The sequence below is a fragment of the Vicugna pacos genome, chromosome 11 (assembly GCF_048564905.1).
Source record: "Vicugna pacos chromosome 11, VicPac4, whole genome shotgun sequence".
NCBI classification, from domain to species: domain Eukaryota; kingdom Metazoa; phylum Chordata; class Mammalia; order Artiodactyla; family Camelidae; genus Vicugna; species Vicugna pacos.
The window spans coordinates 631144-656623 of NC_132997.1; the positions used below are offsets into that span (position 1 = coordinate 631144).

Genomic DNA, 25480 nt, shown 5'->3' on the forward strand with positions numbered 1-25480 from the left:
ATCCTCAGAAGCTGGAGTTGGAGTGGGGAGAAGGTAGTCACAGTCACCTGTGAGGGAGGGAGGGAGGCCTAGGGAGTCCCCACCTTACCAGACTCTCTTTCCCATGAACAGAAGGCAGTCAGACAGAGGATCTGAGGTGAGAAGTGATGGGCAAAGGGAGGGAAGCCAACCTGGAGAATGGTGCTTGGAAAGTTCTGGAGTAGTCTCCCTGAAAAATAGTGTTAAAAATACCCAGACTCTTAAGAACATTGTTAGTGACTTGGGAGGAGGCAGTTGTTTTTCTGGCCTCCTAAGGGTAAGGCATGTATCCAGGGATACACAGAAGATACGGGTAGTCTGTTCTGGTGGCTTGATCGTTACCGGGGGAACAGTGCAAGTTTAAAGGGGGAGAAGGGCAGCAGAGGGAAACTAGCCAGGCCCCGTGTCAGGTACCAGTCGGCCGACCTACTTGCGTGTTGCATTCACATCCATGCCTCCAAAGTGGGCGGTGGCAGCCCCCTTTTGCAGATTGGGAAGCCTTCTCAGAGGGGTTAAGGAATTGGTCTGTTTAGAGGCTAGTAAATGCTGTAGCAGGATTCAAGCAGGGCCTTGTCAGACTTCAAGGTCATGTTCTCTCTACTGTTTCCAGTACTTCCCTGTTATACCTGGAATGGTGAAGTGGGTCAGTTTTGGAGCCTTTCAGAAAAAGTATGATTTAAGTGCCTCAGGACTGTTTCAAAAGCTCAGCGTTCTTTGATGATTCTGAAGCACGCAGTGCTTTTCGCCCCACAGAGGTAACGTCTAACTCCTTTGAAGATGACGTGGTTGCAAATGATGTACAGGTGCAAAACCAGACTTTGCAGCTTCTGAACGGAAACTCTCCAGTTCTCCCTTGGTCAGCTTTCTTCCGCGGGATGTAACTGTGCTGCAGCGTAAGCCTGAGCTTTCCGTATGGAGTGAGTGTTTAATATCCAAAGTTAGCATAAAACGGTCAGATGAAGAAAACCGACGTTGACAATTTATTTTTGGGTTCCATTAGTCAAGATATACTATCATTTAATGACCCATATAGCAAATGAAATTCAGTATAGGACATTGCATTTCTTGCTTTCTATTTAGAGTTCTCTTACAGAATAAGGTTGCCTGCTTTGGAACATCAGCTCCACCACCACGGCACCTATCAGTTTGTTGGTGTGATTTCATTTACAGAGTGAATGTAATCTGGTCTTCCTAAGCCCCAAACACTCCTGTGCAAAATCACGGGCTGTAGTCATCTGTTAGTCACGCAAATACTTCTAAAATTATATGATTCCAGAAAAGAAAGAAGAGAGAGAGAGAGATTGCCTTTATCAAATTTCCTTTCAGTTCTAACTGCAAACTGTTGTTGAGCAGCTCTGGTTTCCTTTGGATATGAATATATACATTTCTTTGCATGTAACCTAGGATTTGGACTAGAACACCAAGTTCTTGCTGTCCACAAGCCACAAAAATAGTAGCCAAATTGGACACGTGTGAAATAGTTTATACTTTTTTCTGAGAAAGTATCCTTGAATCTGGGACTTGGGCTGTGATTTTTGGTTTTTGATTCCCCCACCCGTCTTGTAATCTCTCACTCCTTCCCACGTGGCCCCCAAGGGTTCGTGGTCTTATTAGGAGCAGGCACCCAGTTGGTCTCCATATATTGCTGCTATAGACAGATCCCAGACAAGACTTAAGGACATTATCAGAGAGGACTTCCTGGAAGAAATGGGCTCTAAATTCAGTTGTGAGGACAGAGTAAGAGTCAGCCAGGAGAAGGAGTCAAGAATGTGGCTCAGGTCGCAGGTGCAGCCCGGGCAGAGGCCTGGAGGCTTGTGGCGTGGGGACCCGGGGAGAGTGCCCTGTGCAGTCCAGGGTGGAGGGAGCCCCTGCTGGGGAGGACACTGGAGAGAGTCTGGGGTTTAGGGCTTTGGAATAAGTTGAGTTTTACTAGAACTGACACAGTAGGCAGTGAAGGGTGTCAACAGAAAGTGACCCTCAGGAAAGGTACTTCAGGTTTTGCTTCTGATATTCTACAGACAGAAGGATCGGGATGGGCGAGAGCAGGTATGTCTGTCCCTTTGAGATCCAACCCGTCATTTATTTATTCATAACACGTGCACTTCTGTGTGTATAGGTGAGAGAGGGTGTAGCCACGATAATAAGCAAAATGTATTTGCTTCTTGAGAGCTTAGCATTGTCAGAAGTTGACTTAGCCTAGAAAGCTCTAGGAAGAGAGGAACAAATTATGGAGGTTGGAGGGAGGGAAGGCTTCCTTGGGAAACAGTCAAAATGAGCCTGGAGGCAAGTGAGAGGTAGGAGCATGTCAGGGGACCCCTGAGGTCACTGGGAACCTGTGTAGTGAGGTGAGGCTGGGCAAGCAGGGTCTGGGGTGGGGCTAGAACTCTAACAGGGAGCCTCTGAAGCATTTGAAGTGGGGTTGATGTAATCAAATGTGTGATTTGGGAAGGCTGCCGTGGCTCTGTGTGTGTGGCGGGGATGAGGGGGTGGGTGCCACCAACTGGGGGATCACTAGAAGACCATTCACAGGCTGGAATATGGGCATCGGGGCTACTTGGGGACGGCAGGGGCAGTGTGGATGCCGGCTTTCTTTATGGGGGGCTTGTTAGCGGGGCCGCCCTAGAGGCACCTTGTGGCTGGAAGAAAACTGATGGAGGCTGCTAGGTGGACTTTCGTCTTCTCTCTTTCCCTTCCTTGTTTGATGATCTTAGCTCAGCCAACATTTGGAACAAAAGAGCTAATTTCCAGGGTTGCCCAGGACTTTGTTGAGCTCGTTCGAGTGAGATCTGATTGGATTTAGGTTTGTGTTCAGATCTGGATGTTCACTTAGCTAGAAACGTCCTGTCATTTCGATTTCCATATGGGTTTTTATCCTTGATAAAGATTGCTTTCTTGGTGAGAGGAAATTTAAAACAGCTGTTGTCTTTTTCAAAAAAAATCATCTTTTAAGAATTTTAATATTCAAAAGAATATGAATATATAAAATATTTAAGGAAGTCTTTGGTGTAGTTTCTTTGCTTTCTGAGCTAATGTGGAGTTAGAGCCTTTGCATTACTTAATAGCACATCCTTGTCAGTATTTAAAGAGCTGTTAGTGAGCGCCCCAGGTCCCACCTCTCAAAGAATCGTTAAAGTTTGCTCTGAAAAAGTGAGGTCATAAAGGTCTTGTTTTCAGAAATCAAACGGTTTATAATACACAGCATAACTCCATTTATAAAATAATAATAAGTTCAAAACTAAGAAAGTGGAGGATAAATGATTTTTTTAAAGCCTAAACATAAATTTTCTTGTGCTAATGTTGCAACTGGAAATTTTGAAAAGAAAAATCCTACTGCAATATCATCTATTTGGAAAACATATATGAGTTTCACGTTTGAAAAGTATCTGCGCAGTGGTTTTCGAAGTCAGGAGCATTCCTGCTCAGATACTGGCAGTGATGGTTGCTGGTTTTCAATGGAAGAGCCTAAATTTGCCTTCTTAGCTTTTTGGTTTTTTTATAGTGAGAGGGTTGAGTAGTGCTTTCCAGCATGATTTTGGGGCAATTTGAGGGCAGATGTCGTGTACCAGCAGTGAGAAATTTCCATGCATTTTATTTTCTGGACATCACCAGGGCACATGTGGGGTTTGTGCCTGCAGGCTGGAATGCGGCAGGACTCCCTGATCATTCACCTTTATGTCCTGGAGCTGCTCCGGTCAGTGAATGATTTTCTGTGGCTTGGAGATAATGTGGTCTGATGGAGATGATCAGATGTGCAGTTAAAGTGCTATTACTTGAAATAAGAGTAACCTAGAAACATTTCTCTAACAATACAGGATGAGGGAGGAGGATTGGCTGAGCTGCTTGCAGTGGGGAGTCTTAGTTGACTCCCTCACCGTGACTCCTGCCAATATCCACCCCAGCCCTGCACAGTAGTCCTGCCGAAGCAAGCAAGCACTTTGCTCAGAAACACACTGAATTTCCTTGTGCCTCTCTTTGTTGGATTTTTTTGAAAGCACATTTTGCCCTTTGCTTAAATGCCATCCATGCTAGTCACCTCTTACACTCATTTTTCTGGCCTCGTCCATAAATAGCTGCTGAATGGATGAACAGAATATAGTATCTCCATGTAGTGGAACATTATTCACACGTAAGAGTGAATAAAAAAGACAAAAAAGAAGAGGAAAATGAAAAATGCCACCTCTTTTGGGAAGTCCACTTTGACTGTTCAACCCACACTTTTCCCTTTGAAACCCAATCACTTATGCTCCACTCTACTCTTTTTGATAGTACTTACCACCTTCTAATAATCTTTAAAGTTTTCAAAAAAAAAAAAGAAAGAGATGCTGATACCACTTCAAAATGTACAAGACTTGATAACAGCATGTTAATTGAAAGGAAGCAGACACAAATGGCCACATATTGTTGATTTCAGTGATATGAAAAGCCCAGAATAGGCACATGCAGAGGCAGAGAGCAGGTGATGGTTGGAAGGAGCTGGTTGGAGGGGGATTAGGGAGTGACTGCTAGTGACAGGGGGATTCTTTTGGGGTGATGAAGTGTTCTGGAAATAGAAGGTGATGAGGGCTGCACAACCGTGAGTGTGCAGAAGACTGCTGAGCACTGTCTCTGGAACTGCCTGTTGTCGGGGCATCTTTATTTTTTTCTCATCCTGCAATGTGAAGAACCATCTTCTGCTCTGGCCGTTCTACTCCTGTGAGTGGTGCGGGTCAGAGACTTTGTAGAGTCATGTTTCTTTTTTCCCCCTGGCTGAGTGTAGGCAAAAAAGATTTAAGCCTGAGAAAGTGCTCCATCTGCAGAAATGTCTTTTAGATTTGCATGGTGTAAAAATCTTGAGATCTTTTAATCGTTGAGGCCAGTCTGTGGGGGGAAATACCCCGTGAAGCCTGGGTGAGCCGGGGAAGAGCCACGCTGCTCTCCCAGACATGGGTGGGGATTTCACCCCCGTTCAGGCAGTGAAGGGCCCAGACCCATGAGCAGACTTGACAATTGTGAATATTTACGTGTATCCGCTGCTTCATTTTGGATATTAATTTCAAGCTGAGTCAGTTTGTGGCGGCAGCCTCATCCTACATCAGGAATTTATAGTATCTGCTCTTTGAGGTGAAGACCTGACAGACTTGATTATTTAACAGTCTGCCTTGAATTGATATCTCAGGTTCCTTTGTCAAAAGCAAACAGCAGAAGTACAGAAGTCCCTTAATGCCAATGTGACCTGGAACGGGTTTAGTCTCTGTGCCTCAGTGGCCTTATCTGTGTGTGGGGAAGATGATAACAGTGCTTCCCTCAGAGGAGCTGGTGAGGGGAGAGTCAGAAGCACAAATGGAGGACTTACAAAAGATGCTCTTGAATGACCGAATTTAGTGCTCTCAGCCTGGTGAGGCCTGAGGGGCAGAGATGTCAGAACAGAGCAGTCCTAGCCGGAGCTCGATCCGTGATGGCAGCTGTTATGATCAGTATCACCACTGTGCGTTATCAGGTAATTTTAAGACTTGGTAATATGAATTCTTGAATAATGTTAAAGGACAAGACATCTCAGATCCAGTTTACATAGTCCTCAAGATTTCTTCTGAGAAATGGATGGTTTCTTCCCCATCTTAAATCTGAGATGAGTCTCTAAAAAATTCTGTATTCCTCCATCTTTTTGCTTTAATTTTCCATTTCTTAAAAAAACAATGTTTTTAAATGGAGTTAATGGGGACTGAACTGAGTGCCTCATGCATGCTAAGCACATACTCTCCCAAATGAGGTATAATCTCCTCCGTGATTTTTTTTTAAATTTACTTTCTTAGTTTACAGAGGTAAGAGGCCTCTAATTCTTTTTCTGGAGACTTGTCCATGAACCTGTAAATCTATAATTAATGGACAAAATTTGGTTTATTAAAAAATCATTAGAATATTCTGCAATTCATCCAAAAGGAAATGCTCTTTGACTTAAAATGTTTCTCCTTTAAGGTGATTTCTCCTGTTTGGTCTAGCTTAATTTATTAACAGGCATCCTCATCATCATAATGACCAAACTCGCTGTGGGTGGACACCTACCTAAGGCTAAAATGCTTTCCTCATGTTTTACTTCATAGCAGGTGTTTGATTGTAGGTATCAGTGTCTCCTTTTTTGCAGCTGAGGGATTGAGAGATGGAGCAACTTGTCCCAAATTACACGCAGTAGGCTGTGGCTGGCTCGGTGCTGGAACCCAGGCTGCACAGAATGCATTCTTAATTGCTCCTCTTATCAGCCTCCCGTTAAGTGGTTACCCGAACACCTGTGACTCCATAAATGGCCGAGTTTAGTGATCTCAGACTGATGAGGCCTTGAAAGGAGAGACACCATTGAGAAGTTGAGACAGAGTGGCAGAAATTAAAATTGCTCATTTTCACAATTTTTTAATTCTCAGGTAATTACATAAAAAGTTATTTTTTTTATTTTAGTGCTCTGTAAGCACTAAAAACAAAACATTAAAAATAATTATAGTGCAAAAGAGAAGTGAGCTCTTAAAGTCCAACCACTGCTACTGATGTTGCTTGTTTTTCTCTTGTGGCCCTTTTTGACAGAAATACTTACAAAGATTGAATTGGTTTTATGTAGTTTTAATATGGAAGAAAAGATTGTCAGTGAATATTGTAAGAAAAGTCTTTACTCTTTTCTTTCCTGTTGATGAATATGTACGTTATTTTCATGGCTTAAGTACATTTCCTCATTTGTGAAATTTGAGTAATATCGTTTAATTTGTCTGACTGTGAGAGGTAGATGCCTTGTATACAAAGAACCCAAGAGGTGCTTAATAAAAGTGTGCTGTCACAATGACAGATATTTTAGAAGGATCAACTCTGAATACTAAAGAGTGTCGCTTATTTCTGATACATATTCAATATGTATTTGTATGATATATTTGAATATGGTTTAAAGTAACAAGGAGTCATTTTTTTTTGGTGTAGTATGAAGTTTTAATGAAATCTGTATCATTCTAGTGAGACAGGGACTAGTTAAATTGCCTTAATCAGATGACCTTGAAGATTATTTACACAGAATATGTATTGTTACAAATCAGAATTTATGTTGCCGTGTAACCATCCACTCAGACATTTAAATTTGTGGGATTCTGACCAGATCCATTAAGTTTAGTAAAATCCATATTGATCATTTTCAGGGAATAAGCTCCTCTATTTTGTGATTAAAGAAAATTTTGATTTTTTTCTACATTCTTAACAGGTTTAAAATATCAAAACATTGATTTGACATGTCACTTTTTTAATAGAGAGAATAAAGCTCATGCTGTTTTATTATGTAAATAAATGTTTTGGTATGGCAACAAAATTGTATGATATCCTGGCTCTTTTAGTATTTTGCAAGATACTTAGATAACCTACTGTTGGAAAAATACAAACGTGAATTTTATGAATATAGGCCTAGTACAGATCTGTTGGTTTTTGCTACAGTGCAAGACATGAGGCATAGGAGAGCTTTGCTGCAGATTGCCAGGAGGACAGATCCCATGTCTCAGTTTCCCCTCCTGTAAAATGAAGTGGCTGAACTGGATTCTTTCCTCTTCTAAGATGAGTTTCCATGAGCCTATGTCTTCTGTTTATATTCAGGAGTATTAGCAATATCAGATTAAATACTGAATATCCCTCCCTTCCCCCGAATCAAAGTGCAGCATGTGCTACATAAGCGTTTATTTATCTGATACTCGTTACTGATCCTACAGGCAATTTTTGTGTTGCATCATTCCCGATAACCTGGAAGGTCATTTTAGCCATAGGTGGCACTGTTGCACCTTCTTACAGTCTTAACTTTCCTGTTTGTAAAAGAAGGCTTAAACAACGTTATTTTATTTTGGTTTATTTGCTTAATGCTTCAGAATAGCCCAATGTCCATTATGTCTGTCTAACTGGAAAAGTTATTCTGCTTATATCTTAGATTTATTCTGTCATCTCACTGTGAACATTTCAGACTTGCTGTGCAAACAATAGCAAAATCAGGCTTTTCTTCTAGTGTTAGAAACCAGTGAGCCGGGATTTTATAAAACAGCTAGAAGCGGCATCTGGAGGACCTTAAAGGTGAAAAGTGTATTGAGTTCCCTGAGTTTTGACCCCGCCGCTGTGTGTTAATTGGTGGTAGGAGATTTGGTACATATACGAAGGGGTGTAGTTTTTGATATGGTTTGCCTGCAAGCGCTGCCACTGAGCCACTTGAGCCTGAGTCAGTTCGTTTTGAGTTTTTCCCTCGTCTGTGAGATGGGGACATTCGTATCTGATTTGTAGAATTGTGAGAATTAGAAATTATGTGCAGTGTTTACCACAGTGAGTATGTCAAGAGGGCTCTTAAACTTTAGCTACTGTTTTGTGTGAAGCCATCATTTGAGAGTCTTTGGCAATTACTAAGAAACAGGAAAATAAGAAGAGATGGCTTTATGATGAAAGATATTTGAGGAGGTTCCATAGTTCCTATACCCATAATTTAGCATCAGCAGAGTCAGAACTGTTACACAGTCGCCCTAAACCAACGTTAAGCCACAGAATTATTTGTTACTTCATATATTTTGGGGTTTAAGGAGATCCAATACTTATACACATGTTGTCTCCAGCAGCCTACTGAGAGATGACACAAAAGAGTATACAGGCGATAAATGTCTTCTTTGTTACTGATGAAGCCACGTTCTCCATGAACTTCAAGGCTGTGGGAAAATGCGTGTCATGATACTGTGTCCCAGAAATACAGAATCACCCTGTCCCATGTAGCTCTGGGCCACAGCGAGCCTTCCCTTGAGAAGACCTGCCCTTTCATGCACAGGGCTTTCCTGCCATGTAGCTGAGCATCCTGCGTGCTTCCCAATGGTGACCAACACTGGAGTGAAAGGAAGGGTTTCACATGCCCTGCTTGTCTCCCTGGACTCACACCTCACTCTGTTAGTGTAATGAGTGCTAGCTGTGGGCCAGGGGCCAGGGGTGTGAAGGGAGAAGCACTCTCCATGGCCCAGAGGAGTGGTTAGGAGACATCCACTCCCTCAGTTTAAACAGGTGGTTGGGTGGAACATAAGGGTGCTCCCCAAGAGTGTATAAAAGGAGAAATAAGGATTTTATTTGGGACTTAGGCTAGCCAGGAAACACATAAGATGATTAGAGGGGAGACTTGTAAAACAATTTGATATTAAGTTGACATTTGTTGAACACCCAAAATGTGCTACATTCTTTTCTGAGTGTTTTACAGAAATGAATCCTTCAATCTTCTCAACAAGCGAGTAAGGAAGGTTTGATTGTTATCCCAGTTTTACAGTGTGGAAATTGAGGCACACAGAGGGCAATTAAGTTGGCAAAATCACAGAACTAGTAATTGGCAGAGCTGGTATTTAAACCCTGGCTGTCTGGTTTTGAGGTTCCCAGAGATGGGCTTTGGGTGTTTAGCATTATCAGCATCCCTGAATCTTTGTACCTCTGTGCATCAGTTAGCCTAGAAAGGACAGGGAAAGGAGTGTTACACAGGAGCTCATAGTCATGTCTTGGCCACTGTCCATGGAGAGTGCACCGTGATTGGCGTTAATTGAATTCTGGGCAGTAGATCTGTTCGTATAATAGAAATATAGTCCATTGAATTAATCTAGAAACCCTTCCTGCTCCGTTTCTGTCCATGCTTGCCATGTGACTGCCTGCCCGTGATTGGGCCGTGGAGGAGAAAATGTACTCATGGTTGAACTCTGATATTTCAGTCTGGTTCATAGATTCACGTCTTCTGTTACATTAAAAAGTTAAGTTTCTGGTTTTCTTGCATCAGTGTCTCATGAGTTTGGTTAATGTGAAACCAGTCCATGGGAGCCCAGGGATGATGACGGTATAATTTCTGAGCACGTTGAGGCACTTCTACACGTGCAGACGTGGCTGGAGGATGTCCAGCTTCCTCACTGATTTCCCCCAACAGCATGGTCCTCTCCCACCCCTGGATGTGAGGTTGGGAGCTCTCTGAGTAGGCCAGTCAGAGGCCGAGTCCACCAATCAGAAAATGATGAAGTACCTGGAAGTGGGTTTAATAGAAGACAAGGGCTTCCAGGTTGTCAGATGGGCTGTTCGAGTCCATTTGGTGAAAAGCTGTCCACTGTCTGTGGTTGAGCTACTTCTTTGCTGTTGAAAAGTCTGGAGTAGATGAAGGGATTTTAAAAAGCAGAAAGGAGTCATTTCAGGTGGTACATCCACACCAGTGAGAAGTGATGGATGACCGCCTTTGTAAGTCATAGACAGTCTTACAAACTTCATAAAACAGCTTTAAAAGCTCTTCCATCTGAGTGCACTTCATATGGGGTCCAGATCATCACTGGTTGCACTGTGAGGGCAAGTAACTGATAATGGCAGAAAGAACACGGAGGCATCAAAAAGGTCTCAGTCACTTTCCCTGTTTAAAGGATGCAGCACAGTGTAATATATTTTAGCTGGTTTTTCACTGAAAAGATTTTGGTGTTTTCTGGGACTCCCCAGTGCCCCAAGGTTCCATGCAGCTTGGTGTCCCCTCAGCGCAGCACTGTCAGCGCTTGCCCTGGGCTGACGCGGTGTCACACGGAGCAGGACGGTCAGCGTCACCGGCTCCTCCGAGCTCCGTTTCCTCATCCGCAGAGCCGGGTTTCTCATCCGTGTCTACTTAGTAGGGTTGCTGAGAATCACACGTGATGCTTCAGGTGTGACTTGTGGTTGTCTCTGTGATTGGCATATAGTTAATATTTGATAGAAACACTTGTTTTTTTAGTATAATTGTAGCACCTAGATTGCAGTGGTTTTTAGTCTGCATTTTTTATAACTTTATTCTTATTTTTAAATATGCACTTATTTTTATTTATTTTTTTTGGAGGTACTGGGGACTGAAAACAGGACATTGTGCATGCTAAGCAGGTGCTCTACAACTGAGTAATACACACCCTCCTTTTCTGCACTTGAAAGTAAATATTGCTATACGCAAAATAGCTCTTAAACACCATCATGGGACCTAGTCACTGTATAGACAATTGAACACGTATACTATTTCAATAGGAATAAATGTTTTTGAGACATACATTTCTGAATCTGTTAATGTGCTTAAAAACGATCATAGGTAGTGATAAACACGAATCTTTGATCCAGTACTTCTTAGAGTCTGTTTTGCCATCAAGGGAAATTACATTCTACAGAGAAGGCTAATTGGGTCTCTTTGATATTTGGATGGTTTAGCAGATGATGAAGGCTTTCAAAAGCTGACAGTTTTGTATTTTAAAGTAACTACAAAGTTACCTTCTACAAGTTGTAAGCACTAAGCTTGTGAAATGCCCAGTAATCCAGGGGGTATGTGTCTGTGTCTGTGTCTGTGTCTGTGTGAACGTTGGTGTGTGTGATTTCAGGAAGGTAGAAAGAAATTCCATATAGACTTCTGATACCTTTCTCCTCCATTTCAAGGTGTTGGCATATATTTACACTAATAAATTGATATTCAGTTGTCATTTGGCATATTGGGAATAAGACTTTCTCATACTTGTTTCAGAAGGGTTAGGGAGCATGAGCTTAGGAAATGGGAGGAGATAGAGGCAGGGAGGTTCTTTACACTTTGTGCAGAATTAGAAACAGTAACTTTTCTCTTTTCTTCTAAAGCAAACTGGCACTGAATTTTAACATACTATTACTCAGAATTGCTTTTCTGATCAGATACAAGTACCTCAGATTTTTAAATGCAACATGAATGATGACATGTGTTTTAGCAGTTATTTTTAAAAGTAATCTCTTTTCAAGTAAAAGGCTATAGCCTGTTCTTTCTTCCAGCGGTACAAGAAATTCTCATTGTTCTGTTGAAATGATCTATGTGCTTACTTTCTTTTTTTTTTTTTCTTTAAGTGCTTTTTTCATTGTGGTTTGAATGAATGTTTAAAATTTCTGGATTTTGATCTTTAGAACATGCTGATTTAACAGAACTGTTAAAAACCTGATTGTTCACTGCTCCTTGTTTGGTGGAGCACCCTATTGATTTCTGTTGTCTGCTAAAGAGTGAAATTCTTCCTTTAGCCTGCGGATCATTAAGTGAATGGTTTGCAGTGTGCCTTTAAAATTATTTGTATGCATTGAGCATGTTTGTCCAGTGAATTTTAAATTGACTCATTGTAATGAGTTTGATTTGATTTTGTGGCTTTTGCTCCTCTCCACAAGAATTTGAATTCTCTGTTGCATTTTGTATACGTGTTCTTAACAGGGGAAGAAATTTTGCATTTTTTACAGAGGTGGGTTTTCCTATCCCCTCTGAATGCCTTCTAAAATTGATACAATAAAAATCAGTTATTGCAGTGCATAATTATTTCATAAATTATTTTTTGGCATAATCAGAAACAATGACCAAGAATGATAATAAAAAATACGAAAACCTTCCTTCCTTTGAAGAATAGAAATCAGGTAGTCAAGCTCCCGCATGCTTTGTGCCTGACACACTTACTCTCATGTCATTGTGTATCATGATTCGGAGATGGTATTGTTTCAGGTTTATAGATTTTTGTTTTAACATTTGTTTTGAATTCTTTCTCCAGGCTGATGTTTCCTGTTGTGTTTGTGGAAAGAGTAGAAGGGAAAAAAATACTTTGTTTTGTTTTCAGGAGGCCTGAGTTGATGGGAAAAGAGTTGAGGTTGGGCTGAGGAAACGCGTGACACTCCCTCTCCTCCTGGCTGAAATTGATAAACAAAGAAATCAATTAAGTGTATCGATATTTGATCAAAAGATGTTAGCGAGCCCAAACTGGCTAGAAATGCACAATGGAAATTACTGAATTCACCTGCAGAATGAGGTGCTTTACCAAGTAGAAGCAGCTTAGAGCAATCAGAAAATCAGTAATATGATGAGATATAAATGGAATATTATATCTTTTATTGCTGAAACTTTTCTACGTTAAGTTGTGTAGAGCTAAAATTAAGTTTCAAGCACCAGGAGTTAAGAGAGTGAGTGGTACTGTAGGATCGTTATTCACGGATGTGCCTAGACCCTGATAGAGTGGCTGAAGATGGCAGGAAAAGACCCACATCCAGGATTTTCATCCTAGGGTGTCCTCCATAATGGTTCCATGTGGAAGCAGATGATTGGGTTAACAAATTGTAACACACCCCAGTCGCGTCTGAATTTTAAGAAGAAAAAATATGCTTTGATACTGCTTTACAAGCAAGTTCCTGTGCATCCTCACTCCAGACTTCTTGCCTTAAAAAGCAGAGACAATGCTTTGCTTGTGTAGTTGAGGTTTTAGATAGCACTCTGCTGGTTGTAAAGCAAGGACCGAGACCCTCAGCTATAAACACTGGGCTTGTGTGTTGTTAGATAGTGTATTATCCCCAAAACAAGGACCTGGCTGGTCTGGTGGTCTGCTTTGTAATGAACATATATAAAAATGTATCTTGTTCCCCTCACCCATGACTTCCCTAAAGATACACTAATCCTTTGTACTCATTGTGTATTCTACAATCTCTGCCTCATCCTGTCTTTCCCGAATTTCCTCCTTACTCTCTCACAACTGTTAACGAAGTTTTCCTTTGATTATACCCTATAAATATGGGAGCATTTGAGAGGCTCATGGAGATGGCTCCCTACTCCCTCTCGATTTCTTGACTTTTTCCACAGAGTCTTGAATAATCATTCCGTGTCAGTAAGACTTCTGCCAGCCAGAACCCACAGTTCCAGGTGAGAAGGATGCAGGCTTTAGCTCTCCTACCGGAGGCAGAGACAGAAGAGAATTGAGATATGCTCCCCTGTGATCCCTTCCTGCCCCAGGTCTACTGCAGTTCACCTGCAGCCTTCTGGCCTCTGCTCAGAGGGCCTCTGTCCCAGGACTGACCTCAGCGTTTTCTTCCCTTGTCAATATTTCCTGTGCCTTTCAGAACTTGGTCTCTTCTCTGCAATTCAAACCTGGCAGATGTGATGGTGGTCAGCGTGCTGGTGGGCAGTCCTTTGGGGACCCCCAGGAGCCATGCTGATTCTCCTGAGTCTCTCAATCTGGGTTACAGAACAGTCGAGCACCGAAGGAAGCCCATTCTCGAGAGGTCAACAGAGCATTTCATCACTTTCATTTTATTTTTCATTTTATTTTTGGTGGAGAAATTATTTGTAGCGAACTGTTCCAGATATTCGCCGCCTGCTTTCCTCATCACCATTCCTTGTTGTCTCTGGTGCTAGTTTTATAAACCAGGTTTCTTCTCTGGTCATTTCTGGCAGCTGGGCTTGCCGAATCCTTGATCTGTATTTGAAACAGAATGCTTCCTCGTGATGTCAAGGTGATTTTCCTATTTCTGAATATTTCGTGTACACTCAGCAACTGTTTCAAGTGAAATGCTCTTGTCCAATTTCAGTTAACTCACATTTGCTGATCTCCTGCTTTCATGCTGAGAGCAGTTTCTTTTTCCTCTAATAAAAGTTAGCAATTTGCATTTACTATGGAAGATACTGGCCCAAGGTCCTTTTGTTCTTAAGAGTTTTAATACAATTCACCCATTAAAATGTACATTGGTTTTTACTCTATGCCCAGAATTGTGCTTCCCAGTCAATCTTAGAACATTTTCATCCCCCCAACAGGAAGCCCCATATGCATAAGCAGACATTCCCATCTTCCCCATCCTCCCCCAGCCCCAAGGAGCCACTTTTCTCTCTGTGGATTTGCCTGTGCTGGACATTTCATGTAAATCGAGTCACTTCATTCATATAAGTGGAAACGTCTATTGTGACTGACTTCTTTCACACTGAGTAACTTTTTCAATGTTTGCTTATGTTGTGGCCTTAGTCACTATTCTATGCTATGCTATTGCTGAATAACATTCCACTCTATGGCTGGGCCCCACTGTTTACCCATTCATCAGGTGATACGCATTTGGGTTGTTTCTGTTTTTGGCTGTGATGAGTAATGTCGCCGTGAACACTCATGTGGTATTATTTATGTGGATATTTGTTTTCAGTTCTCTTACTTGTGTGCCCAGAGAGCAGAATTGCCTGGTCAGTCAGAAACCAAATGTTCAAGTCTCTGAGGCCCTGCCAGGCTGTTTTCCGAAGTGACCACGCTGTGTTACGTCCTCACCAGCAAGGGCTGCGTGCTCCGCTTCCTCTGTGTCCTCTTTAGTGCTTGTTACCCTTTTTTTTTTATTATACCCTATTGTAGTGAGTGTGAAGTGGTTTCTCCTAGTGGTTTTGACTTGATTTCCCTTACAGCTAATGCTATTGAACATCATTACATTGTGCTTTATGGACATTTGTATATTTTCCTTGAAAATTACCTTTTCAGATACTTTATTAACCTTTTAATTGAGTTGCCTTTTTATTGTTGAGTTGTAGGGTATTTTTTTTTCTTCATTTTGAGATACAAATTCCTTACCAGATAAGTGATTTGAAAAAATTTTCTCCTCTGTGTTGTTGTTTCACTTTCTGGATGGTGCCTTTTGAAGCAAAGTTTTAAATTTTGATGAACTGCAATTTGTCTCTGTTTTCTTTGTTTCTTGTGCTTTTGTGGTATTATTTAAACTCTGAGGTATTTTATTTAAGCTTTTATATATAAAATAACTTAATTCTTAGGACCGTTATAGGAGATGGGTGCAGTTGTTGTCCCCAGTCTATGGATAGGAGACTGAGATGCAGAAAATTTCACTGAAATATCAGTGTCACATCTACCTAGTGCTGTGGGATTTCAGACCCTCATGTTTGTCCCCAGCATTTGTGATCTTCACCACCATGCTCCACTACTGCCTGGAATCGTTAATGAAAATGACTTTCATTTTTTGATTTCTTGTTAGTTTGTTTTCTCATTGGGGACCTCATCTCCTTATTTTCCTTTCGGATATCAGTGTAGGTTTATTTTAGGTCTCATGTAGGCAGAAGCATTGCTATCAGTTAACTTCTTTATTACTCACTCTCCAGTGATGATTGTTGCTAGTTGACCTAACCAAGTCATGCTTAAGTCTTTCCTGCTAATGACACTAAAAACAGTCATGACTTATAGAATGCTCAAAGAAGAAAGTACTTGATTGATTTTATTTTGCTACCCAATCAAACCAATCAAGTAAAAACCCCAGTGTTGACACAGACTATAAGCCCTCCAGAATAGGGTCACTGTCTTCCTTGTGTTTCATTTATTTGGTCACAGTGTCTGGATAGTGACTTGCTGTCCAGCAGTTTTGTGAGGATAAGGTGCTCGTGAATCATTGTAAGGACAGAATTTTGACAACAGACTGTGTTGTTCATTTCACAAGGGAAAAGGTAATATAGAAATACTGCTCAGATCTATTTTAAAATTAAGCTTGGAATTTTGAGAAGAATTCAAGAAACCATACAAAGCTCTTTTTCATTAATTTTAGATCTATCTTAGACACATATGGTTACATAGCAGAGTAACTTATCAAGTACATTTGACAATAGGAGTGTAAAATTGATTATTTGTTTTAGTTGAAATATTCTACCTGGGATAAAGTAATCAGTGCCCATAAATGAACAAATATGTTTGTATTTCTATGCAACATGGGAGCAGAGTTCATGTTTCTATATAATATGTATGACTATGTGTTTTAATCTGTCTTTCAGTGTTTTTATAGTTTTTCAGCAATGTTGTAACTTCAGAATTCTTCTAACATATTCACTCCCGATACTACTGCAGTTTGTACTGTGTATCCTATCTTATGCATGGGATTCCACTGTCCCCTCAGTGAGGAATTTCCTCTCGTATAGAGCTAGTAGCAGAGTTAAAGGAACAGTGATTTCAAGGCCTTTGCTCTCCACGTGTTCGCAGTTGCCTGTCAATCACGATTTTCCCTTTCTTGTGTTTTCATTGTGCAATTAGAATTTTTGAAAATAATTATTAATATGTTTCACCAGTCTCCCTAGAAACTTGATGTGTTTGTGCTTTTCAGTTTTCAATTTATGAAAATTCTAAATGCACACTTGTTTTTAAGTAGTCCTTTTTCACTAGATATTTGTTTACCTCTTTATAGTTAAAATAATTTTTCCCCAATGAATGAATCGGTGTGCTTGTTTTAAAAGATACCTTACTTTTTATTTTTCTTATTCTAACAGGTATATTCGTTGTACAGAATTTAGAAAATAAGGATAAACACAATAATAACTTAAAAATGGCCTCTAATCTCACTTGTAGATACAGTTGTAATGTTTGAAATTGAGAATTACAAGTCCTCTCACTTTGTTCTACTCTTTCAAGTACGTTTTGGTTACTGAGACCCTCGAATTTCCATATGAATTGTAGCAGAAGCTAGTCAGTTATTGCAGAGGAGCCCGCTGGGATTGTGATCGAGACCACGTTCTATGTGTGCTTCACTCTGGGGAGCACTGCCATCCCAAGAATATTGTCATCTGATCCAGGAATTTGCATGGTTTGTCTTTCCAGGTATTTAGGTCTTCTTTAATTTATTTCAGCAATGTGTATGGTTTACATAGTATTATTTTACTTTAATTTTTGCCTTTATACTGAGGACAAGTGTGCAAGGTACCAGGATTAGAATTGTATTATAGCCCCGCAACTTGCTGCCACCATGGACGCTGCGGTCTCTCTTTGCCATTTGTAAAATCTCGCACAGAATAGGACCTAAGTAACTCTCTCTTGAAAGAATGATTATATGATTGCTGGATGATGCTTCAGAGTCCTTGTGATGATGTCTTTTTCCCAGACTTTCCCCTCTTCTTAAATATGCCCTTTCTCTTCCTTTCCTCCAGCCTGGGTTTCAGCCTGCCTGTGGCATTGATTTTCCTTGTCTGTGGACTCTTCCTTTCACTAGTTCATGATAATGTTACATGTCGGCTGTGGAAACTTGCTAGATGTCAAGAAAGAGCAAATCCATTGCATGCTAATATTTTTAGAGTGTGTTATTGAATTATCAATTGAAATTAAATCAGGCTGACCCATTGAGCCATCCCCTGAGCTCTTTTTGCTTTCCTCCAGGTGATACTGTTCTCGTTGCTGCATGTGCCCTTCCCCCAGACTTAGTTTTGGAGTTGAGTAAATCACCATCACTGGAGCCCTCTCTTTAAAAGATGAAGAGAACATTTGCTCCTTCTCCCTGCTTGGGGACTTGGATGAGATGAGGTAACAGATAAAGAATGGAGCCCCACCTCATTCTGACCACCGCTCTTTCCGTTCATTTCTCCAGGGGAAGAGTACAATTCAAAAATATAAAGATTGTGAGCTAATGAAATATACAAGACAACCGATCACTTATTAAATAACCTTTCATGCCAGAAACAAATGTATTATACACACAATAAGCACATAAAGTACGGTAGTACTGTGGTTACAAACGTGGGTCCGAGTTCGAGTCCTGCTCTGGAGTGACAAGTCCTGTGAGATGGAGAACTTGTAGGTCGGCTTAGCCTCTCCCGGACTTTTTTTCTGTCCTGCAGAGACAGGGCTCGCTAGTCATCCCTCCCCCGTAGAGGTGCTGTGGGTTGTAAATGACGCGCGTGGGCAGGCCGAGCACAGCTGCTCTTTCCTCGTAAGTGCAGGATAGCACAGCTTTTGCGGTTACGGCTTTATGATCGCACCGTGTAGACTCTCAGTGCTCCGAAGGGATGTCTTGCGGATTGGAGATGGGTTTCTCACTTCTGTAAATACCCAAAGATTGTGTTATTGAGCCTTGCTGATATAAATCTATTCTTTAGAAAGTACATAATGTAGATATATTTTTCAAACATGCATGCTTTTTTTCTTTTATTATTTATACGTCTACCCTCTCATCACGTGGTGTGACGTTTCATGGAATCCAGGAAACAGTCCTAAGCCACATGCCTCTTCACACTTCTTTGTGGTGGTTTTCTTCCTTGACTAGAAGAGGGTTTTGCATAGGAAATTTTGTTTGCTCCCCTTCTCTTGGAGTCTCACTATTTGTCTGCCCATCTCTCACCTGTCCATCTGTCCATTTCTCTACCCACTCATTCTTCTAACTTGTTCCAAGAAGCACTTCAGGCAGCTTACAGAAGAACAGATACCAAATAAACAGGTGAGAAAATGGGGCCAAGTTCACAAATTGAGGCTCGGAGTTGAGCCTGTGTGAGATTTGCAGGCGTGAGACACACGCCTCTGCCTTGTGACTTATAAGATAGACAGCATCAATGTGCCTGAGGCTCCCAGCACACACAGGGAAGCAGGGTTTGTGGGAGATGCTCACTGGCTGTGAAATAAATAAGTGGCATAGGAGAAGCCCAGCCTTTCCAACTACTAAGACTTAGGAGAATATTTTGAGTGTCTTCCAAAATCTGAGTATTGCATCTTTTTTTTTCAGAGTTTTATGTATAGTTGGTTAACATTCTATAACTGGAAATTTCTCCAAAACTGCTGCCCACGTGAGTCCCATGACTCGGGAATGGGGTGGTTCTGCTCATTGACGGGTGTTGGCCAGAAACGGAAAATGACAGCCTCAAAGGAGCCTGGGATTTCTCAGTTATGTTTTGTCAGTGCTGTAGATTTCAGAAAATGCTTTTACCGTTTCTCTCCATCTGAGGAAGCAGCGTGCTCTCTTCCGAGCATCAGGAACTCAGGGTCTCGGGATGGTGGGGGCTGACTGCACTGCCGTAAAGACAGCTGAGCTAGTCACTGCATGTGTGGTGCTTTCACGTAGTGCATTTCATGTTCTTTAAAAGGTTTCAACAGGTAGTTAATTAACTGAGTTAATTAACATTTAATAAATATGAGGCTTTTTTGAAAAGACAGTTATAGGCAGAATATAAGTTGTGAACACTTTAAAAATGGCTTCAATACTGAAATTTCAGTAGGGAAGATTCAGTTTATCTTATTTCCGCCTCTCTTTAAAAGTGAAAAAGGAACAAGACAGAAAAAGCAGAGGATTATTTCTGTTCTTCCTCTCGGCTTGCAGGTGCCCTCACCTCCAGTGGCATCCATCCAGACACCAGCACTGACACTGGCCGTGCTCAGAACTGCCTCAGCCCTGAAGACACAGCTGACAAATAGAAGGGAGCCGCGGCCGGTTACAGGGGGTGCTCTCACTTTGTGGGTCCTTATGTAACTGCGTGGTGTTATTCAGGATCGCCCTTTATACACTGTGTGACGGTGCTGCGGTGTCTCCTAGTTATTTGTTTCTGTAACTACTCATATATTTTTTCCAATGTGTGGTACTAGAGATCTAAAAATGCATTTTTCAGATGAAAAATAATGTGTATTTAATATAAAAGTCTGAAAAAAGAGTCAAAAGAGTCTATCCTGGTCCCAGTACTCAGAGATAATAATTAACACTTTAACATCTATTTTCTGTTCTTTTCATCAGTGTGTATCAGCTCTGTCATAAAAACCAGCGAGCACTGTGTGCCTGTTTACTGTGTGGAGACCTCCATTTTCCATTCGGCTTATTACACATTTTTCTACAATATTCTATCTCCCCTGACATGATTTTTAATGACCAGTATAGCATTCTGTTTTGTGGCGGCATCGTCCATTTTACTTTGTACTTAAGTAAACTTTTAAATTCCAAGTATACTTAATTGAAATTCTGAAAAGAGAACTGTGGTGGTACCGAAAGTCCCCTACTTCCCTTCCCCTTTTTTCCTGAGAGTAAAAGCTGCTGACAATGTGGAGTATATATTTCATGACCTTTATGCCTTTGTCATATATATATACACACATACATACACGTATATGAGAAATCTATGTATATGTGTGTGATATATGCTTTATTGAAAAATAAGGCCATACTATATGTTTTCTGTAGCTCGGTTTATTCACTAACGTATATATCATAGACCTCCTCCCACTCCAGACTCACCCGGTCCTTTCAGATAGAGTAAAGGGGTCTCCTGATGTGCAGGTTTGGTCTCTTGTGTAAGGACACCTTTCGTGGGAGAGTACTGTGGACAAGGCCTTGGACCACGCCGAAACGCCGCAACTTTAGTGCCCACAGCTCGCCGTGATTTACCGCATCATTGTCTTGATGGTGAACACTTAAGTTTTCTCCATTTTCCACTGTCAGAAAGGGTGTTTGACTGGCATCCTTCTTGTACAAACATTCCTGTGATCTTGTATGAGTATTCCTTTAGCTAAGGTTTCTGGAAATTTAGTCCTTGGATGTGACAACTTCATACATCACAGGATCCTTTCAAGTGAATCTAGAAATTCCTTCTCCTGTGGGGAATGAAAAGATGTAGAATAAATTATGTAACCAATTCTCTATCGCTGGATATGATTTCACTTCAGCTTTTCTTCCCACCGTTGTAAACAGTGCTGTGTAAACGTTCTGATGAGTACATCTTTTTGAACTGATTTTTTCTAAATGTAACAAGTCCTAAAAGTGGAGTTCAGCCTGTGTGCACACACGTTTTTCAGAGTTTACATATCCATTGACATGTCATCCTCCAAAAGATCGCTCACAGTTTGTTGTCTCAAAGATGGACACTAGCTATAATATCTTTTAAACATATTTGCCAATATGATGAGCAAAATGATTTTCATTATTTTAGTTTGCACTTGATGACCAGTGAGGTTTTGAGCAATTTTCACTCATTAGCCATCTGACTTTTAAAAAGTGAATGATCCCTTTTGTCCTTTGCAAACATTTAAGTGGGGGAGCTTCTTGCTGCTTTGTGACAGCTCAATGTGTATTATGAACATTAACCCCTTGTCTTCATCAACATGTATCACAGAGCTTTCCCTTGTCATTTTTTGCCTTTCATTTTGTTCAGTAGGTTCATTTTTGTTGTGGCCCAAAATAACCTTTAGATAGCAAATGTCTTCTTTTTGGGTTTTATTCTTGATATTATTCTTAGAAATGCTTTCTTATAATGGTACAAATCTCTTCTGTAGGTTTTTCTAATCTCTAAGATGGAGATGAGAATGGTACTTGTTACAGTGAGGAGAAGCTGAATTGATATGAGCAAAGAGTTGTATTTGCCCTTATTAGTACTTTCTAATATTTACATCACTTTCAGTAACTTTTCTTGTGGTCATTATGACTGGAAAAGAATTTGTTTTTTTCCAGGGATTCTCTGATTGTACCAAGACAATTATTGAATTCATACTTTGCTTTTTAATTTGAAATCACACCTGTAAAAAATACTTATGTACACTAGAGTCTCTTTTTGAACTCATGATTTATTTCTGTCAATCTTACTTTCTTACTCTAGCACTATATCTTACATATTGTAAAAATTTATTTAATATATTACAGTGTGAATTTTTTGATTCTTTTTTCGATCCCTAAATTTCATGGCTTGTATTATGACTTTATTATTCCTGAAGAATTGTAATATAATTTTTTCAAGTTAAAAAAAAAACAGATAAGTGTTGTCATGGGATTTTTTAGTAATTTTGAATTATCTTTAGGATAACGTACATCTTTAAAACTGCTTTCCTCCATACAATATGTTGATGTCTCTACTTTCACACTTCTTACTTTACCCCTCAGTAGAGTCCTGTACTTTCTCCATGTACAACATGGGCATTGTTTTTGAGTTTATTCCAGATTATTGTTGATGTTTTTGTTAATTTTTTAAGTGAGAAATTTTTGCTATTATATTTTTTAACTGTTAAAACTGACACCTAGGTAGGCAGATTCGGTTTGTAAATACTCACTTTGTAACATCTCATTTAAAATTGTAAGTATTAAGTACTTGTTACAGAATCCTTTCTTTTCTGTTTTTAAAAATTTGTTTCCAAGATTCTCAAAATGGTCATAGATAAGTAGTATAGGTGGGGAGACAGATGGAGAGAGGTAGTGTGGCTCATGTACAAACTGTGAGCACTTTCATGGCTGCCTTTATGCTGGAAAAGCTGATAAACAGTCCAGCTTAAGCCAGGGTGGCTTTGTATGCACTTGAAAGCCAGCTTTCCTGCCTGTATGGTGAAGCCTGGTAGGCGTGGCAGGTAGATGATCAAGGTCGAATGGAGGTTATTGGCTGCACAGAGCGCTGTGTCTGAGAACTGGAGACCATCGCCATGGGAAATGCTTGGTGCCAGGAACAATGCAGAGGAGCTGGGGACCCAGTGTGTTAAGGATTTTCCAGCCCTGGGAGTGGGAAGATCAGACTCTGCATTCAGATCTGAGTTTGAATTCATCCTCTTTAGTTTACTTGTCCTCTGACTTTTGTCAAGCTATATACCGTCTTTCACTTCCTGTTTTCTTGTCTCTCAAATTAGGAGAATTACAGCCTGCTGCTAGAGTGTTTGATCAGGTTAAATAATTTGTGTCTATAAGATGCCACATACAGTCACAAGCTCAGTGAGAAATGGGCTGTCGCCGCTTCTTCTGCAGCTCAGTGCTTGACAAGACATGGGGGAAAGCCAGTCCCTAATTTGTGTGTGATGCAAGTAGGAACAAATTTAATGTCTTGCCTTTCCCTAGCAGTATTCTTACAGCTTTGCTTCATTTATTTCTTTCCTCCTTTCCTTTCCCCTTTCCCATCCTCCACCAAAAGAGCCTCTCAGAAAAGTAGATTCAAATTACTTTAAAGGTTGGCTCATCCTCATGAAATGGTAGTATCATAAAAAAAACTGCACATCCCAGAATATATTTTATTTGATTTACACACACACATGTGCGTGCAAACACACACACAAAGAAAATCAGGCTACCTCCCACTTGCAGAGGGAGAAGGTCCACTTTTTCTGAGTTTTCATTCACAGAGAGTGAGAACATTGTCTCTTACACAGACTTTCACCAGGCTTCGTGCATGGTGTTTTTAATTGAATTTCTGTTTGTGGCCATAGATATAGTCTCCTAATAGAAGAGAGAAAGTGGAGACATAGACATTCTGCTGAGATATTGGTGTCATCATATTTTAGTTGTAAAGGACTTAAGACAGCATAGAGTCGCAACATTTTATGGGTGAGAATCCATGATGTTGTAACTTGGACAAGAACCTGGGTCTTCTGCCATCTTGTCCATGCGGGTGAAGAGGCAACTGCGCAGGGGATAGTAGGGATCCTTCCTGCTTCACTTCCATGTTCTTGCTAGATTTCATTTCAGCTGCCTTTAGTTTATGTTCATGAGGCCACTCATGGGAAGGTCACTCTGTCCTGATAGATTGAGTTTCTTATCAGCGAAAAGCTCTGGACCCACTCATATTTCCCAGAGTTTTCTGCTGACCTGCTGACACTTTATATAATTGAGACCTAAGAAAGTACTGAATATAAAATCCTTATTGTTATCATTTCCCCTCGAGTTCCATAGGAATGGGGTGCTGTCTCAGGCTGTCTAAAGCCAGATCTGAACAAAGATAGGGTGATGGGCTGTGCTGCTGGACCTCCCCAGTCGAAGGGGATTTCCACCTTAGCTTTATAATCAGGCAGATTAGTTCAAATCTTGCCTTTACCAATTATTATCTTTGTGTCTTGGGGGAGAAACTGTACTTTTTTGTGTCCAAATTTGTTTATCTGTAAATAAGTTCAGTATTTATTTTAAGGTTTCTGTTTTAGAATTGAATGAGCTAATTCCTTCATTTATACCTAAAATAGTGATCGCATGGTTCTATGCTGTTGCCTTGGTAGTTGATTACTAAGGGAATCGGCAGTGAGAATGGGGGTGGGGGACCCCTGGATAATAGAGCTTGTATTCCAGGATATGCTTGTAAAAGACTGGATGTGCAGTGGATTTTTAGTAAAAATCTACTCCTTTCCTAATCTGCATTGATTGTTTATATATCTTTATACAAATATATGAACAATTTTTATTGCAATTTAAATATTTTTGTAGTATTTACATTATGTAGCTATAAAAAATACGTGAAATAAAATGATTTGACTTTTATTTTCTTTTCAATAAGCAAAACAAAATAAAATAGAAAAGAAAAATGTTTTGAGGGAGTAGAAATAATTTTATTTCTGTGGAATCAATTCCGTATAATAGGTTTTTTGTCGTGTTGTTAAACAGCATATAAAATTGATAGGTTGTGACATACTGGAAATGAGGAAACAGTGGAGACATACTACCTCTAATGCAGTCATTTTGTTACCAAGTCCAAACTCGTTCTGCTTGCTGCATGACAGGCCAATAAATGGGGAGATGAGATGTTGGAGTAAGGAATAGTGACTTTATTTGAAAATCTGGCAGACCCAGAAAATGGCATATTGATATCCAGTAGAAATCTCTTCCCCAAAGCAGAATTCAGTCTCCTTTCATACTAAAAAGCGGCAGGGATGTGGTTGGTTGTTGCAAACTTCTCGCTGTACGAATTGTTTGTCCTTGGAATCCTTTGTTCCTGCAGCTGTCCATGTGGGTCAAATTAAGGTGCCCCCGTAAAACCTCCAAATAAAAGAAAGGTTATTAACTATTTTGCAACTTGCCATCTGTACATAAGTGTAGAAGAGCTAATATCCTTAAAGATCAGAACCCGGAGATAGGCTGTCCTGGATATTTCAAGCTAAAGGCAACTTTTTTTACAAAAGGTGCAGAGATAGCAAGTCGGAGCCTAGAAAACAAGGTACCGGTTTAAAGCCAAACGAACACATCTAACATGGAGTCAAATTTGTTCTTTTCTATTACAATTTCTTTTTCTAACTCATAA

The 25480-nt window shown here is 40.4% G+C and overlaps 1 protein-coding gene across 1 annotated transcript in view; it reads left to right on the forward strand.

Moving 5' to 3' along the window:
- Positions 1-25480, forward strand: part of LOC140699576 (trafficking protein particle complex subunit 9-like) — a 325083-nt gene that overhangs the window by 33844 nt on the left and 265759 nt on the right. The gene's annotated exons all lie outside the window — the stretch shown is intronic.